The following is a 20104-nucleotide window of genomic DNA, read 5'->3' as shown; positions in this document are numbered from 1 at the left end:
TACTTTGTGTTGGTAGGTCTAATCTGATCTATGATAATGTTTTTACAGAGATTTAACAATTTACATTAGCTTTTCCTCCTGCATTTGGACTTCACTAGTTATCTCTTTGAGAGCTAAAAATATATATGGCTACTTTATGTTGTATAGTTGGAAACTGGCCCAATCTGCAGCGAATAATAGGTATTCATAACAATATATTTAATTTGATCCTTCATTAGTCTAAAAAACCTGTTCCTGCTCAGATCCTGCAAGCATCTCACATGAGGTAAGTGAATATTCTGTCTTTGTTCTGGGATTTCTTCAACTGTCAGGAGAGTTTTTCCCAACAACTTAAAAAAAAAAAAAAATCAAGTGTCTCTTTTTACAAAAGCCGTAATAATAATAAAAAAAATGCCACTTTCTTCATTATGCTAAAGCAATTAAATCTAATTTTTCTTCTGTTTCCATATATAAGCAACAGCTGGACATGCTATCCATGGGTAATTAAATGCTTCCAACTGCCTATTAATGAAAGTGGTATCTCTTTAAACTAGAGACAAAGTACAGCGTGGGCACATTAGAACACATCAATTCTTGCAACATATTTAACACACTCCAATGTACATGTTTTTTCAGCATCTGAAGAGCATCCCCCTGAAGTCCTGATGAGACCTAGGCTAGGCTTACTGCAGCTTTGCAGTGATCACTGTCCCTATCAGACAGACAGCCTGTAAGGCATTCTGCTGAGATTAATGGCAGACTTGGGCTTTGCACCTCAGGGACAAGTGGGGAATACAAATGGCCCCTTTGCATGACTCCTTGCTGCCAAACACAGCCATCTTCTCCCCAGCAGAGTCACTGCTTCCAAGAAGTTTTTCACCTCTAGAGAGGGACCAATCCAAGCAACTTTTTTTTTTTTTTTTTTTTTTTTTTTTTCCAACTTCTAGCAGTAGTTGAGATTTAAAAAAAAAAAAAATTGTAAAATAAATAGTGGAGTTGGCATTGTAAGCCACTGTAAGCTTATCAACCACTTACTCCCTCACTGGATAAATTAGATGACTTTATTTTAGAAGAGAGCATTCATTGAGACCTTTGTATTAATTGAATTGTGTCTGATCTGGCTTGCTATTAAACTGAGTTTACATTATTAAGAAATGGCAAGGTAGCAGTGTAGCTCACAGTTAATAATATATGACATTTTTTTCTTTTTCTTCTTTCTTTTTGAAAATTCAATTCTTTTTAAAAAATTCATTTTAAAGATTTCATGTAACCACTGTTTTTTTTCTAACTCTATTAAGAAGAAAATGAAAGATGTTTGAGTTAGGGCTGGGGGTGGGGCAGCACACGGAAACAGCTTTTATTGTTTAAAAGAAGTTCAAAAGAAAAAGTGTATGTGCCAAGCTTTTGTAAAAGCAAAGAATAAACAAACATTTTTCAGTGAAAAATGAAATAAATTGCAAGGGCTTTTAAGAAGGTACATCTTTTTTTTAAATTTTTTTTTTTTTTTTTTTTTTTATGTTTGAGCCATTGAGTTAAAGCTTTTAATCTCTTTATTCTGACATATTTTCCTTTATTTGAATTTTCAGGTTTCATGCTCTATTTATATGTACTATTTGTACAGGAGGATAATTTTTAAAACTGTACATATAGGACAGAGAGGCAACCTGATTCAACTTTTGTGTAGATAGATACAAAGTAGAAGTGAGCACATGGAAGACTTTGAAATTACACAGCTGTAAATTTGGAGTAAATGAAAAGAAAATTAGATGTAGAAGAAAATCAAGTCATGGTAAGAACATGAGAAGAGCCTACTGGTTCAGCCTGTTGGTTGACATAGCTCATTAGTGTCTCTGACAGTAGCACAGGAAACACTATTACATATAACATGCAAGCCTAGCAATTTCTACTATCGATTTTCCACATACTCCAGTGTCAAAAAGTGGTGCATGAGGCATATTAGAAACTGTTGGGTTCCTGTAAGTGCCATTCGTAGACCTGTTGCACTTCTAATCCCTTTCTGAACCTACTCATTCTGTCTTCCACAGGCTGCTATGGGAAGGTTTCTGAAGTATCTCCTCTGTGCACAAAGAATTACTTTCTTTGATTACTTTCTTTGATATGCTTTTAAGTGACTTCTTACAGCTTTTACTGAGTACTCCTTGTTCTCATATTGTTACTGAACAGGTTTACATTCGGATTATCCACTAGTAATAAACCTTCATTGCGATTCTCCTCAACTATCTCTCCAATTCCAGAATTCTTAGCCTGGTCCATCTTCTTGATTACTTTAAATGCTTCCTACTGTACTCCTCCAATTTCATGGCACCTTTGAAGCATGGAGAACAGAGTATTAAAAATGGAAAACCGCACACGACTTTATATAGCAGAAAATTGCGTCCTCTGTCTTGTTCTGAAAACCTTTTCTAGTGATGCCCAATATTTTGTTGTTTTCTTTTATCTGCTGCTACAGATAAAGTTTTCTTTTATCTGCTGCAGAGATGACTGCATGATGGCTTTCCTAAGTTCTGCATATTGAGTTGAGCACCATGGAGCACAGTTCACATTATTATTTCCAGATACATTGCCCGTTACATTTATCTACACTTAAGCTCATTTGTCACATTTTTATTTCATCAGTTTTTAGAGGTCCTTCTAAAGTTCTGATAACTTGGTTTCTTTACTAGCCATATCAAAGACTTTTTGAAAATTCAAATATATCCTGTCCTCTGAATCCTCTTAATCCGTGTCCTTTCTGAAATCTTCAGCTCTAGCGGGTGAGAGAGAGAGAATTTCATGTTATAGAAGTCATGCTGGTTCTAGACAGTTTCTACCTCTGTGTTCATTGATCTTACTAGTTATTATTGAGTCTAAACTCTTAGCAGGAATAGAAGGATATGAGAACAGCTCAGGATTTCTCAAAGGCTTAATGAAAGATCTGAAATTTTTTTTTTGTAAATCATGTCATGCACATGCTCTTTGTAATATGCCTGTAGAATGCAGCTTTTTAATATCATAGGCATTATTTATTATTACAAATTCATTAAGCATGGAAGTTTTCTACTTGCCAGTTTTTATATCCTGCCAGTGAATTATCAATTATTCAATAAACCCTGAAGGAAGAAATTGGAATAAAAAGATGTGGACATGGTGCTTCCTCTGTGCACTCGAGGTCTTCACCAGAAAGTAGTCCTTCTGCCTGGTACAAGAACTTTGCCCTGGCAGCCCTCATTTCTAGAAAGGCATGGCAGCATATTGGTTTCAGCTTGATCAATTTCATCCCATTTTTTACTGTAATAAGAGCCTGAACAAAGAATAGAAAATTATATTTGCAAAACAGTATTCCTGGTTTACGTTAGATCCTACAGAGCTTTTGCCTTGACACTTCAAACACCAAGATCAGTCTTTCTCCATTAGCACAAGCAGCAAGATAAATGTCTGGTCTTCCCTGTTCAAGACTCTGAAATGCTGCTTGTCTCAATTCTTTGCTTAAGTCAAAGAATGTGATCGATATTTTGGTAGTTTGCATGTATCTATTACGAATATATTAAATACATTACATATGCACAATAAAAATATACTCACCCTCTATAAATTCTATTCTGTGTACACATATAAACTATTGCAATTTAGTTATTTACTGTGTACTACAAGAGCTATAAAATGCCACTTTCTAAGAACACAACTGAGGCTTAAGTCAGCATTTTTATGATATCATCTGTACTGGGAAAACATTAAGGGCTCAATATTTAATAAACATAATAAACATCCCCATGAAACAAATTGTTCATAAACTACCTGTTTAATTTTTCAGGGTTCCTGAACCACATATTTTCTTATTAGTTGTGAGCCTGCTGGGTTGCAGGATAGATAGGGCCTGTCAGGGATAGAATATAATGTAGCGGTTTTATGAATTATTTCTGTGAGGAAAAGCCTATTACAGCTGACAAGAGGATGATGATATTAGCCCATCATCATTCAGATGGCACCACCCTTCCCCCTTTCATCCATCAGACCTCTTGTATGGAGGCTGAAAGCCATACAGTCTTTGCATAGCCAACACAAAGACAAATACTGCTCTTTTTCTGCGTCTATGAAACATTTAGTATTTCATTTTGAATCATGGCAGATGACAGTAACAAATGGCCTAATGAATCTCCCTTATTGTCCCTTGTGAATCTGAAGATGAGCTAAGAGTAAAATCTCTGTTTCTTTTTTTGGACATGCTCATTTGAGATTGAAAAGCTTTTGCTGCATTTTAATAGTATTCTGTTACTGAAAATTGGTCCAGTAAACAAGCAAGCAACTTGCAGACCATGTTACTATATACCATTCTTCACCCTGCACATGGCAAGTATTATTTGGGGGTAAGTACTTCAACCAACTTTGGCACAATTATTGAATACAATGTACATATGCAAAAAAGCTTTATAAAAACAAAAATGAAACCACATAAGGAAATTCTGTATAAAAAGAACAATAGCACACCAATGGGCATAGTAATACACCAGCAAATTGCAGACCTGTTTTTATCACTTTTCTGTTTTATTGAATAACAATAGACTAATGATGTCAGCAGTTGACAGCAAGAATGCAGTATTGTCTATAGTAATGTATAAGATCTGATAGCGTAAACAATTCTTCGTAAGTGGTAGCCAGTAACAAATCATTACTGCTGATCTTTCTCATCTTACTCCCATCCAGCCTACAAACTGAATGCAGCTATGCAGCCTTCGTTTGCAGGAACGCAGGAACTTTTAAAGGCAGAAATTAGCACTGCGGCTAGAAATGGTTCATTGTGCACAGCAGGATACAGTATTCCTGCTACAAGGCTTTGCTCTCCTTTGCTCAGTTCCATATAGCTCCGGTACCTCAGCTCTGCTGCCCCTGTACCTGCAGTATGCCTGGGTTCTACCCTCACAGCACCAGGCCTGCCCTGTGCTACCCAACTGTGCCCAGCCCCCAGCCCGAATAAAGCACATGCTTCTAGAATGCTTGGGTCTCCTATCAGTGCAAACCTAGATAGAGATTTATAGAGAGAGCTGTCCTGTTCAGTGATTTGGAGAATTAGGACTATGGACTGCAGCATGAACATAGAAAGCCTTAATGCTCACCAGCCATGTTTATGCTTCATTCTGGCCCTGAGGTGTTCTACTGTTCTGTACATGCAGACATAACATGACTGGTCATAGGGGAGCAACCTCTTTGCTCATTCTTAAGAGCTGCCATATCCATTTCATGGATGTATATAATGATGGTGAGGTCACATTTGCTCCCTTTTACTTCAGAATGTCTTCCCTTCTATTTATCTCACTGTTTTTTTTTTCCCTTTTATCTGATTACTTCTATCCCCAGAACATTATGATTCATTGAGCTTTGTCCTTCTGTAATGTCTCCCTTGATTCCCTTTCAGACAACAAACAAGTTTTGCTTTCTTGAAGAACAGAGCAGTGGAACAACAAAGACTCCTTTTCATTAATTATGAAAACTTGTGAAAGTAATTCAGCAAAATGTGCTTGCTTTGTTTTGCGAGGGACACTAACAAAAACGTCCTGCCTTATGTATGAAACTTTTTACACAGATTTGTTTGTATCTACTGTGCATTTTTGACGTGACAGATCATAATGGCTCTTTTAAAGCCATTACAGTTACCAAGTAAATCCTTCTTAGTTCAAGTACATATAATTGATTCCCATAGACTGTAATAGCTCCAAAACCAAGGCAATACCCTTACCAAACATAAAAGCAGTGGCAGGACTAATACATAATAGCAGTCAGTTTTCACCACCATGGTACTAGAAAATGATGCAGTGCTAACAACATGCCTTTTTTTATTTGCTGATTTTTTGGCACAGTACAAGGGCAATAATTTCATGGTATTACAGTGGTATTGTTCCTGCATACTACCGGTAAAGCTGTAAATCCTCAGGCATCACGGCAGTTATCCTTGTAAATTAAGAATGCAAAATGAATGCAAAACAAACAAATAAATAAACAAACTCTACAAAATACCCAAGCAGCTTTAAAAATCTTACCACAAGTTACAGTGCAATAGTAATTTAAGCAGCATTTGGTATACTCTAAACTCCAGTAAAAGAGAGAAGGACCTTAGGTATGCTCTACAGCCCTCTCCTGTAGCTGCAGATTTGTATTGCTCTGGAATAATTTTGAAAAATCCTTTCCAGAGGATCTTTACAAGCAGTGAAAATACAGATACAATAAACAAGGTGGCAACATACATCCCTGCCTTCTTACTTCATAAGGGTATGCTTATGAACACAAATGACCAATGACCATAAAAGGAAGGAGAACACCAAATGTTATGTTGACAAAAAGAGCTATTTTGTTCTCTCATGTTCAGAAAATAGAGGGAGTACAACAAGAACTTCCCCCTTTTTTTTGTTGTTGTCCTGAAAGAGTTTATATTACAATAGAAAAAGGTGCTGTAAGCTTCAAGGAGCTAATGTACCTCTGTAAAGAAGTCTCAGTGGAGATCATAGAAATTTCACGTGACTCCCATGTGTTAATAATGTCTTTGAATATAAAATCCAAATTAAAAACTGGAGCTGAATAAAATACTTTTGTTAAAAGTAACATTTTGAAATGCTGTCAGTAACTATCATAAATATTTGAGAAGTTAATATTTTAATCTTCAACTATAGCTCTGAAAACATTTTTAGTGACAGACAGTGCTTCATTAATAGAGTTCTGTATGTCTAATTGCTTTAGGCAAAGTGGGTTGCATTATTTTGACACATGACATGCAATTAGTACATGGTCACACGGCTAAAGGAAGATTTTACACCTTTTTTCCTTCCACATTCAGAGCAGATAATTAGCATATTTTTTCTGCTTAGAATAATCATCAGACCCTTAGATCAGAAATTGCCTAATGAGGTAAAATTCCAGTTGTTGACATTAATACATGTGACATTTTTTTCAGTTGTAAAAGTAAACCTACTGCTGCCATTTCATTTACTCTTTCCAGCATGTTCTTAAGATTCAATTATGTTTTTCTGAGCATGAAGCTGTTGAATAATCATATCTTTTGAAAAGAGAAAGATGAATGGTGTTTCAGTATTTCAGAATATTTGCTTGATGTTGATATTCTAAGAAGGTTAAATTTGGTTATAACTTGCAACCATCCCAAGTAGATTTCTGTTGTCTTCACACAAAAGTTAAGCTGCAGTCATGATATGCATGCTCCTTCCTTATGAACGTTTTTTACATATTACACAAAAAAAGTGAATTCATTTTGCTCAGTTATAAGGCCAACTCGATAGGCTGTGCATAATGCACCTATGATGAAAGTATATTTTGCATAAAAACATATTTTGAATATTTTGTGTTGAAGAAATAATGAAGATTTATTACAAATAAGCTGATGCAACAAAATACACTCTGAATACAGACGTAAGCGTCTTCCCAGAAAAGAAATTTTGAACATTTCAAAAAAATAACTAAATTAAGTTAACAGATTTTTTTTTTCTTGCATTCAGAACAAATGCACATTACCACACTTATGCTTAGTTTCTAAGGAACACATTTATATGGGACAAATGAAGTACTCTGAATTTTCATTTCTTCCTTCCTATTCAGTTTAACTTTCCCCTTAAAAATTTCAATGGTATCAGGTCTTGTTGCTCTATCCATTTTTCTTGATGTTAGTTATATTAAGTATGGATACACAGTGTAGGATGTACAGGGATGTTTTTCAGAACTACAACACTCAATGCTACTCGTAAGCATAAATAGAACAGAGATTTTGAATATATATTTTTTTATTTTTCAGATCCTGCAATTCATTTTAATACAGATAACAAAAAAACAAAAACAAAACAACAAAAAAAAAAACCCAAAAAAACAAAAAAACCCACAGAGAATACTTTTGCCTCATTCCAAGCATTTGATATTTACTAGGATTTGAACAGCAATAGTTACCGCTTTACATTTACAAAAAATAAAAAAGGCAGAGACATTTACCTTTGCTGGTTTGTGTTTGTTTTTGTTTTTTATCCCTCAAATTGACAGATGAATGTATTAAAAACAAGCTTGCTAATTCCTCATGAAGGATGAGTTGTGTGTGATTATTCTGACCTGGCTACTTCACAGACATCGCAGGAGACCATTCTGTTTTGAGTATTGATGTTATTTATGCCCCAGATTATTTTTTCCCTGTAATTTGAGTTTTATTATTAAGTTAATTAAAAATTAGCAAGATTAATGTAATCATAATCTTTTCTTTCAGCATAGCTGTCCTTGGCTTTTGTTTCCTATGACTATTTGCTTTGAGAGCAGAGATTCTTTTAGCTTCCTTTATTAAAATTTCCAGCTTCTTCCTACATGATTTTATCCTTCTTAAGTGATGAGCAATTGCTGTTTTAAAGACTCCTGGCAGATTGCTAGTCCACCTTTCAAGTCTTTTATAAAAACACAAACAAACAAACAAACAAAAACCCTACCTCTAAAAAGAAAATAAAAACAGCGCCCACTTCACATCAGCATGTACAAGTTTTGAGGACCGGTGAAGGAAGATACAAGTGTATGTTTAAAAGAAAAACAAGAAATACTATCGGGAAAAATGTAACAAGACAAAACACTACAGTAAAACTTATGTCAGCAACTGGAAAGGAGGAGAGTAAAGTCTTTTCTGTCACCAGTGTCACTTCACCTTTTTAACTCATTTCCAAAGAATAATGCAGAGGTCAAAGTAAAACAAGTATCATGCATTTGTCTGTGGCAGAGTAAATTTTCTTTAAAGTGGCTGGTATGATGCCACGTTTTGAATTTTGGAGAAAAGTAATGTTGATAGAATACTGATGTTTAATTGTTGAGCAGTGCTGCATGGAGCCAAGGATGTTTCAGCTTCTCTTACTGCCCTGCCAGTGAGGGAGAACTGAGTGGGCACAAGAATCTGGGGGAACTACCAAGACAACTTATCCAGGCTGCCAAAGGAATGTCCCTTACTATACGGTGTCTTGCTGAACAACAAAACCAGGGGATTTGGCCAGTGGAGGGCTGTTGCTGATTGGGACTGACTGGGCTTTGGTCGGAGGATGGCAAGTAATTGCATGGTACGTGACTTGTTTTTTATACATATTTTTGCTATTTTCACTTCCTTTTCTAACCAATTAAACTATCTTCTCCACACACAGATTTTACCATTTTCTCATTCACTCCTTCATCCTGTTAGGGAGCAGTGAACGAGTGGATGTGCAGTGCCGAGCTGCCAGGTTTAACCTGCCAGGTTAAATCACACAAGAAAGAAGATGAAGAAATTATAAGTAGCCAAAGTCTATTGGTGGCTACTGAACATAGTAGTAGGGGTGAAACCTCCACTTTTGACTCAGAAGCTGCTTGCTCTTGTGACTGCCAGAAATGTGGAAGACATGTTCCTCTAATATAATTTCTTATATGCACTTACATTTACTCTTCCCTTATCTTCTGATCATTCATCAGATTGATAGGTAGGTATTCCAATCCAATCTGACTGGCATCCATAAAATACTATATTAAAAATGTTTACAGATAAATTATAAAGTCTTAAGGCTGGTAAGCTTTACATGAGAACATTTCTGTTCTAAACATATGGCATGTAGGGTTAGTTTATTAATATTTTTTTTGCTTTGCCATAAGGTAGTCATGTACCACTGATGCTACGCTTTGGATAAAAGAGAGCTGAGAGTGCTGATAGGTAGATATAGCAATGGCTGTGCATCTTCCACTGCATTTTGAGTTATGTTGTGCTGCTGTCCAAAAACTTGTGCTGATAAGAGGAAGAAAAAAAAAAAGTTTTCTAAGCTACAATTATGTTTGCAATGGGAACGTGACAGTGAAGTTTAGTGGCAAAATGCAGTAATTCAGCAGCAAGTCATAAAGAAACCAAATGTCCACAGATTATATAACACTGTCACAACTACTACATTCCAGTATAACACTGAAGATCAAATTGGCAACAGCAGTATGTGAGAAATCAGGAACACCCAAGAGGGTGTCTTTGACATTTTTGTTTAAGAATACATTCACTGATCTTTTTTACTACGTAAAGGATAGAGAGACTAAATAAACAGATTAAAAATTCCACGCCCAGACAGAAAATGATCCTCACAAATAAACAGATACTACTGTAAATTCTCAAAATTGCCTGAAATTATAATGAATACATACCAAAAAGGTTTACTTCAACCAGGTACATATTTAAAAATATCAATTTTTTAAATGGTATTCAACCAGGATCATGATATAAGTAGATAGGGTTTGTTTTTATAGTGTTGATTTGGATCCATTACTATCTCTTATTATTGTCACTGGTACCAGTAGGTAGATATCTGAAATTAGAGCTAAGCAAATAATTGAATGTTTTGATTCACTGATGCGATTGAAAAAACTGAAAGTGGGGAAGGAATGATCATTTTAGATTGACTAGGAAGTGTTGTTTAGTTCTGGTTCTTCTTATACATAGATCAACCAGGAGAAAAAAATGTTTAATTCTCAGGTTGTGTAGTTATTTTAGTTTTTCTAAATGTATGAATAGTAACTGACACAGAAATGTAAAATGTTTCTTTAAAGAAGCGTTAATTTTTTTTTTTTTTTTTTTTTTTTTTCATTTCTTCCCATTTTGTTGCTGCATGAAACTGTCCTCCAAGTTTGGCTTTACTTTTACAAGCATTTTACAAGTACTTTCTTATTATATATCTTTATTTTTTATTGAATGCAGTAAATTATTACAAATGTTTGTTGGGTTCTCCTTGAAATATCACATGATTAATGGCTTGCAGATGATTAATTTGAAATCACATAGCAATCCTTTTATGCCTCTCTTATTCTTAAGCTCCTCGATTGTTCTAGGAAAAATAGAGGGATTCCATCTGGATACACAGAGATGGGATCGGGAAAGCCAAGGTGCAAATAAATCTGAACTTGGTGAAAGATAAGAGGGAGTTCTACAGGTACATTGGTCAGAAGAGTCAAAGGAGGCAAAGGAGAGTCTTATTATTCTCTGATAAATAAGTGAGAACTGGCTTAAATATATGTGGAGAAGGCTGAGGTACTCAATGAATTCTCTGCTTCAGCCTTCTCTGGCTGTCAAACTTCCCACTTCTCTCATGTCCCTGGACCTTTAGATGAGTGTTGAGGTAGTATAAGAGCAGAGAAAACCAAGGACTGCCTCATGCGACTAAATGTATACAAGTCTGTGGGACCAGATGACATGCATTTCAGAAGAAGCTGGCTGGTTTGGTTGCTGAGACAGTCTCCATCATATTTGAAGTCATGGCTGCCAGGTTAAGTCCCAGATGTCTGGAAAAAGAGAAACACCATGCCCATTTTTATAAAAGAGAGAAAGTAAAACTCAGGGAACTGCAGGCCAATGAGCCTTACATCTGTGCCTGAGAAGATCATGGAGATCTTTCTGGAAGCTGTATTAAGGCACATGTGAAATGAGGACGTAATCCAGAAGAGCCAGCACGGCTTCACCAAGGGCAGATCATGTCTAATCAATCTAGTGTCCTTCTACAATGAAGTGATGGCATTGGTGGGCAAAGGAAGGCCAACTAATGTCATTTACTTGTACTTCTGCAAGGCCTTTGACATGGTCCTGCATCACATCCTTATCTCTAAATTGAAGAATCATATTAGGGTGGGTCAGGAAACTGCAATAATATCTCTTTGCTATTCCCTTTCACAGTTCCAGGAGGCACGTAAAAGAGAAGAATCCTTGAAACATGTGGAAGGCATTATACCTGCACCATGACCCTTTTGGTCAGCTCTATTCTGGCACAAAAAAGCAATGCTGAATCATAGTTTCTTGTAATTACATATAAACACTTCTCAGAATTATGATCAGGCTATGTTTAATGTACTTGCATATTTTAGTCTTTTGAGTATAAAATTAGGTCTAGGGGAAATGGTGCAGATGCTTTTCTGATTTTCTAGCTTTGAAGACTTTTTTCCTTGACATCATTCATTTTAGGATCACCACATGAATTCCTGTACTCCCAGATTAATGCACAGGCTGTTACTTCATTACTGATGTGGCAGAACTTTCAGTGTCAGCTAGAACTTCATTTCAGGAAAAATTTCAGAAGACTCTGAGACTAAAATTAATCAGATTGCCTAATCTGATAGCAGATATTGTACATTCTTTAATTATATGTTCTCTTAAAATATAAAGAGCAATACAAAAAAGTTTCCCTTCCAGTACTTGTATTGTTGCTCAAAGAACTTTCTACATGTGTTTGGTGAAGACAAAATTAAACATTCATTTGAATACAGTTTCTCTCAGTTGCCTTGCTAATAGAACTGTTCAGCAGAAAGATTTCTGCAGTAGCTACTATAACATGTATATGTCATTTTATTCTGTTAAGCTCCCATGGTTTATCCTAGATTATCATTTTGGTTTCTCTCTTCTTTGTCCTGATTTTTCTTTTGAATTTATCTTTCCCTTATCTTTCGTTATGAGAATGCACTTTCTTTCACAGTCTCTTCTACACAACCTGAACTATCCTATTTTACAATACTGGATTGCAAATTTTTACTGAAAATGATTCTTATGAAGCAGATTCTTGCCTTTGTGTATTATTTGATGCCTACATCTTGTTGCATGCCCATACAACAGAGAAAGATGCAAGGGTACTGACAAGGCAAGAGCTCAGAAAAACAGACTTGTATAGTAAGATGGGAACTGAAGCACTCTCATGAAATTTTAGAAGAGCTACAATGTTATTGTGCTATACAAATAGATGAACTAAATGTAAATAGGTGCATACTGCTGGACTCCAGCTAACGCTCAGGAGAAGAAGAAATACCACAGATGTATACGCACCAGTAAAGAAAGTGTCCTTTGGAAGGATACACTAGTATACTAAAAAATAAAAAATAAAAAAATAGTGATTAATCAATCTGGGGGACATACAAACAGAAAAAGAAAGGCATAACATCATTAAAAAGAAATGAAATGTTTATACTAGTTCTATCATGAGTTTGAATGTTAAAAAATTAGTCAGCAATATAATTTCAGTTTCTTGTACCATGTTTTGTTATGATTTGCCACAATTGTTAAATGAAATTAGGTTGCAGTTACCTCAACCAGAAACACAAAAAGGTTATGATTTTTTATTTCAAAAGTCAGAACTTATAGCTAAAGGGCCTATTTTTATCTGAAAGAGCGCATATAGCACTAATTAAGGGTAATGGAAATGACATGCGTCCACTAAAGGGAAAATGTAAAATTTCATTAAAATATTTGTTAGCAGTAATAGCAGCGATTAAGGAATAAAATCTCAGTTTCACAGAACTAGGTCATGACTGATCACTTTTCGTAGAAGTTCTTTTTAATCTAGCTGTGGAAAAAAAAAAAAAAAAAAAAAAAAAAAAAGTATTTTTAATAGCAGTAAGAAGAATGAAAAAATGTACATTTCACCCACAGATAAATACAGTATATTTCAGATACTTTCAGCTGGAAAAAAACATTTCTGAAATGTAAAATATATTTGAGTATGCTGCTCATCAAAACAGATGCATTATTCTAGCACATTTGGTCCATCTTGGACTTCACAATTTATTATTTTTTATCTTTGTATAATACAGTATTCATTAATATAATTAATTAGTAAGATAAAAAATCATACAAATATTTTTAATAATTCAGTTTGTCTTAAATGCTTAACTGCTTGCTGAAAGCATCAGTTAAGAAATTTTCTGCATTCAGTTGTTAATTTTACTGTAGTTGTCACTTGGAGAAATACAAACACTTGAAGCAAGGAAATTTCTGTTAGCTCATTTTTAGTGTTTATTTTGTAATACATACCCTGTTTAAAGGATGAATGTGAAACACTTTGTAAGTAGGCACTTGAGAAGTTTTTGAAATACAACATTTCAGTAAGTAAAAACTTTTCTTATAACCTATATATAAATTATTTATTTCAATCGTTTGGGAAAAACTAGCCATAATTATAATGACTATTTAATTAAGTCTTCTTCAGATCTTGACAACAATGCTAATAAAGCAAATGAGGAGATACAAGTAGTTGATCTTAATTGGAAGAGATGACATTATTTACAAGAATAAATGACGGTAGATTATCTCACATTCATAATTATCAGTGATGGGCCTACTTCAAAAGATGTTGTGGTTCTTATCTGCTTTAGCTAAGTCCCCCAAATATACGTATTCAGACTTTACGTGTCTATCTGAATTGTAAATGTACCAATTTTTCTTACAGAAAGCAGCTGAGTTGCTTCATGGACCTGAATGCGTCAGTGACAGAACAAGAAAAACCTTTTATATCTGCCATCCAAGCAATCTCTTCCCCTTTTCATCTTTCAGAGCTGCAAGCTCTAGCCTTACAGCTTCTCAGTGAAGAATATATTTTATTATCTGGAGAAAACGATGGCTGGCTGCTTGATAGGAATACACTGAGCATCCTTATCCTCTGAAACCATATGTCTGCACCTTGCCAGGTGGAGCTCCATGTGTCCTTGGGAGTACTGGTATCTCTCTGTCTCCCAGACCTGGCTGACAAGCCTAGTACATCAAGAACAGTGCCTTATAGTTCCTGGCATCCAGTTATCTCCTCTATAGCTATGCCAAATTTGAACAGAGGTCCAAGAGATGCCATTGAGTCAGTATTTGCAAAATGAACTATTTCAGTTGTATTTTCAGACTCAGGAAAAAAGTAACATGTGGTTATTTTTTAATTTACAAGCACAAACTTTTATGCTGTATGTTTAAAAAGGTCCCAAAAATGCATGTAGTAAAACAAATAACACTCTTATCTAGGCACTAGCTAAGACTGCTGCATTGTGAGAAGCATGTGTCTCAGTCTGTTTTTCTCCCAGAAAAGAGTTTACAAGACCCTTTGAGAGTGAAATGCTCTTTGCTGGGCATATGGGGTAACTAAAATTTTTGGAGTGCCATCATTTCCCATCATGTTCTGGTATAGCGTAGCAAATCTTGTTCTGGGAAAGGATTTGTGCCAGCAGGGTAAAAGACACCCTAAAACTGATTAATATCACTTTTATGGACTACTTGAGGGTATTACAGGGAAAAGGAATGAAGCAATTTGAATCTTCATATTTTGGAGTGGATACTATGCTTCCCATACTGTTTCTCTGAAAATAAAGCTCACATTGATCAGCAAGTACTGTAAAGGGAATCTGAAAATAACATTGGGAACATATTTTCTGCTGGGAAAAGATATGACTCTTCTCCTTAGGACACCTATATACTCTGCAGTGAATCACAGCTTCAGGTCAAGAGGAAATGCATTTACTCTTCTTTAGTCTCACTGATGACTTTGGTAATAGTTATACTGTTTCTGGAAATGTGGTGATTTTCTCATTAAAACTTCTTACATCAGGATAACCTCATCATTTTGTCTTCTTTCAATCCCAGTTATTCACCTCTTGCTTGATGGCATGCAAAGACCTGGAGGAGTGATAGTAGCAGTACCGATGTTTGATAACTAGTGACATAGCAGCAGTGAACTGTGGCAAGTCTATTACAAAGAAAGAAGTATCATTCCCCTCCCTCTACTAATTTTTCCCTTCTTATCTATCACTTTCTAAATTGCATATACAGAATTTTGATTTGTACTGAGGAACTCCTGCATCTAACAAAAATAGGGCATCTAGGATAATAATCTTTCCAATAGAAGAAGACATTGCAGCTGAAATTAAGGTGCAATTGCTATCTTGACTTGGTTTATGATCATGTTTTTAAAAAAATCCGGAGAAAAATTGTCCATGCAAGGAAATAAAAAAAGAAAAGAAAAAGGTCACTCTTCAGGCTATATCTGCCTAAAAGCATTTCCTTAGATTATTGTTCCAAATAAATACCAAGCAAAGTGCTTTGTGAATGACAATTAAGCCAGTAAGTTTTAATCCTAACAAATATGCATATAAAGCAAGAGCATTTTTTAAGATTGATGGATCCATAGACCTTGTCTTCCTTATTGGACTACCTCTTCTTTAGTTCTTAAGAGTCAATTGATTTCCATCCAAGGAATCTGTATGCCTGCCATATGTTCATTTTTCTGTGGATTGCATTATTGTTTCCCAAACAGTTTATCATATGTTATTTATCACAGAAAGGACTTTGATAACTTTGTGAGGGCTCCAGAGACCCTCTCTTCTGATGATTAAATCATGGTCTGTATTGCATTACCTCATATTCATAATGAATAACTTCATCCATCAATTACTGCACAACTGTTTTCATATCATGTAATAATGATATGGACTTTCCACACCATCTAGAACACAGCATATAGCAAACAAACCTGCTATCAGCTAAATATAAAAATGAAATTGAAAGAGCAGAGCAGTCAACAGCTGTGGCATCCATAAATGCACAATCAGTAGTTAAATCATTGTGAGAAATGACACACTTTCTTCCACAATCAACAATACTGTACAGTGTATTATACAGGAACAAGACAAATCAAGAAGTTGCAGCATGCAATAGTACTAATTGCTACAGCCATTTGCCTCTTACAAAAATCTTCTAAGTCTCATACTGCTTGTAGTTACATCATTATTTTAGATGAACAGTCATTAAAATATAAATTTGCTGTAGTGGAAATGTTAAGTCATGGACTGAAACAGTGATTGAGCACCTGGTGGGAAGGCAGGTCCAACCCAGAGGATCTCAGGTGCATACAATGCAACTGAGTGACCAGAAGGTCTGGAGCCAGGATCTACCCCTTCTCAGACCTCATTTAAAGGTTGGCAGTGGGGAAGTTATCTTGCTTGCGATCCCTGCCTACCTCAGGCTTTCTAAGGGTAAGCAGTGTTGTTGCTGATAGAATTATTTTGTTTGTTTGCTACACAGTGTACCTATCACTTTCAGTTACTGCCTTGTTTTCGCTTATGCAGTCAAGTTGGAGTAGTGGGAGAATTTCTCTACTTTGAAGTTACTCATATTGAATTATATCACATGATTTCAGTGTCCTCTTGCAATTTACTGCTTTGAATTCTAACCATATTTTCCAAAATATTTGAAATGCTCTTCAGCTTGATGCTATTTTCAGATTTTACAATACACATTCTATTTATTTACTAATAAAATACAAACACTTGATTAACAGGATATATGGTCCCCCTTTCTTGCAAATCAACCTTATTAAGAATGCGATTGATAATCACACCACCGTATAGATTGGAATTCTGTTTCCCTCAACAGCCTTTTAGTAGGAATTTAACACATATATATTCTTACGCTTGCATATGCTGTCTTGATTGTTGTAGCACCCTACAATGAGCCCAGAAGCCCTGTGTGTTTCATGCCTAAGGGGTTAAATTTAATAGCACAGTGATGTTGAGCCTAGCACCACTGCATCCATTAAAAACAGTATCTATATTTTAGTAGGTGATAGCAACAGACATAATACTTGTCATTGATTTTATAGGTTGAGTTTGTATCATAATATATTGACATTGTACTTTTATACAAGACTTGCTTCAGGGTGTAGCTGCATTCAGTACTGAATAACAGGCTAATAAAAACTGTAGCAGAAACAGCTTTACGACCCTCCATTGACTTGTGTTTTACATTGTATTATCTTATTGCAGACATCTGAATTAAAGGTTAACAAACACTATTTAATGGGTTGTCTGAATGAATGTACAGTACATGAATACATGCCTAGCAATGTCTATCAGTTATCACACTGTACATGCATTGTGATTTGGGTGAAGACAAGACTGTAAATGGGTGATGGCTCCTGACTGACTCTTTTTAGTAGTATGAAATAGCACATTTTGTTATACTTTCCCCAATTAAGTGCATATCTACCATTAAAGCAATCTGTCATCATTTTAACAATGTCATTAACTTCTACGGTTTCTCACAGGCGCTTTGTTCTTCCTTCAAAATTAGCAGCACATACATTTATATAGAAACTTCAAAATGCAAAATAGGGAAAACAAGTTTAAGAACCTATCATCTGTAAATTACATAAATAATAAAAAAGTGGTTACTGAGGAAATGTGACTGCTTTAAAAAGAAAAAGCACAAAGTACTTAATCTGCAAAAATTGTACAGTAATAAAAATGTACTAACCTATAAAAATATAAATTATTTTTCTCTCTCTGGTAATTATAAGGAAATATGGTTTACCATACTATAAAAATGTACTAACCCTATAAAAATATACTAAATTATTTGTCTATCTATAGTAATTATCAGGAAATATGGTTTACAATAGAACAAAATGTACTAAGCCTGTAAAAATACACTAAATTATGTTTCTATCTATAGTAATTATTAGGAAATATGGTTTACAACTCCTAAAAGTAGCATTTTAAATATGAGAAGGCTGGCTACAAAACTACAGTATCAACAAAGAGACTGATCCTTTACTATTTTCTGCTCATGTAAGCATAACTTACTTTAGATGTCTCTAGTAAACAGAGGAAGGGCTATTAAATGCCATGCTCAGCAACGAGTGTTAAAAACAGTGGCAAAGCATGAACTGAATCTTTTTTTAATGGGTTATTTATTTCCTGAAAGTTTCACATTCATATTACAGTGATGTGTCAGGCTGATGAAGTATCAGCTCCAGAAGCTAGCTTTGTTAACACTGCACTTTATTTTTCTAAATATAGTTACGCTGTTATCCTTTTAAATTTGATTTCAAGTAATATAAATCAAGTATCCTGTTTAGTTAAAAACTAAACAGTAATATATTCATCTGAGTTATAAATTTTAATTCTTTTCAACTGAAATGGGGCAAAGACTACTTGCAAATATATTGCACCTTGCCCATAACATGCATAGTCTATAGAAAACGTCAAGGGACTACTTTTCAGAAGCGTCCAAGTCACTTAGTGTCCTAAGTTCTAATTTCAGAAGTGTCTTAGTACTAGAACTTTAAAACCATGAAGCCTATAAGCCCTTCATCATAGGTGTTTAATGCTTTTAAAATCGTGTAATATGGATAATAGCATAAATTTACTACCTTTCAATGAGGATTCTGTCACTTGCTTTTACCACTTCAGACAATGACACATCAAATCCTAGGTCGATTTTAGGGACTTAAGAAATACTAGCTGTATTTAGAATAGTAGCCATCCTTTGACTCAAGTGCTTCTTTGTGCTCTTATCAGTTTCTTTAAGCACTCTTATAATAAGGACTGTGATACTTCTGTTCCTCAATGGAATTTAATGTTGGACTCATTGCTACCAGAAAACTGGCACTGTTACATCACTTCAAATTGTTTTTAATATAAATATTTGTCATCCTGTATATTCTGAGTCTTTCATATTATACAACAATACCCTCAATAGTTCAGAAGAACTCAATACTCTTCTATTACATAAAATGCATGTAATAGTCTTCTCCTTCCTTGTAAAGATGGTCTGATATGATAAAAATATTGTGTTCTGTTAATCAAAACCTATAGATTTCCTAGGACACGGGGAGGAATTTATATTAAACAAAATTTTTGTTGGGTGCATGTTAAACAGAGATAGAGCTCATCATAACTCTGAAAAACAATTGTCTCCATCTTATTTTATGCTTTGGATTGGGCATCCTTTCCTTATTCATGAGTGCAACTGTACTTATTTCCTATCATTCATTTCAAGCAAGGGAAATAAGAAACTCCTTGGGTGAAGGGAGCAATTATGGAAGGTGTAAAATATTGAGGATTTGAGTATTCAGAATTCTCTCTTGCTCCATGGTAACAAAAGTAACAGATGAGTAATTCATGTAGGGAGATTACCCAGGTCAGGACTGATAATCTGGCGTCTGTTCCACCTCTGCCACTATGAAATCCTCTGGAGAGGAAAAGAAGAATAAAAATCATCTGCTTAAATGCAAAATGTGATTTCTGTATAATAAACTCAATATCCTACTAAAAACTCTTCTCAACATGAAGCTAAGGGAAACAGAATGGCCTTGTCAGTATCTTGACATAAACCCAGAAAATTTGAGGGGATGTGCCAGTAATTCTACGAGAGCCTACTCCTTGGCATTTATCCAGCTTGATCCTACAGAAGTTTTGACATCAGTCCAGCAAGACAGAAGGCCTGAGTCAGTTCTCCAGAGAGGCTCATGCTTTGACATCCCTGCAGTGTTCGATATACTGATGAGCAGGTGACCTCAAGGACACATGACAAAGTCTA

At 35.1% G+C, this 20104-nt stretch overlaps 1 long non-coding RNA gene across 1 annotated transcript; it reads left to right on the top strand.

Annotated features, from left to right (window-relative positions):
- The first annotated feature begins 243 nt into the window (after positions 1-243).
- On the top strand, positions 244-16284 carry LOC128086657 (uncharacterized). Its single transcript, XR_008209466.1, has 3 exons — positions 244-265; positions 9170-9447; positions 14203-16284. It is a non-coding gene; the product is annotated as an uncharacterized LOC128086657 (long non-coding RNA).
- The last annotated feature ends 3820 nt before the right edge of the window (positions 16285-20104 follow it).

This window comes from Tympanuchus pallidicinctus, unplaced genomic scaffold (genome assembly GCF_026119805.1).
Source record: "Tympanuchus pallidicinctus isolate F22 unplaced genomic scaffold, pur_lepc_1.0 scaffold3, whole genome shotgun sequence".
Classification (NCBI taxonomy): Eukaryota; Metazoa; Chordata; class Aves; order Galliformes; family Phasianidae; genus Tympanuchus; species Tympanuchus pallidicinctus.
The sequence above is the reverse complement of the archived record's forward strand: the minus strand, read 5'-3'. Positions and strand labels throughout refer to the sequence as shown.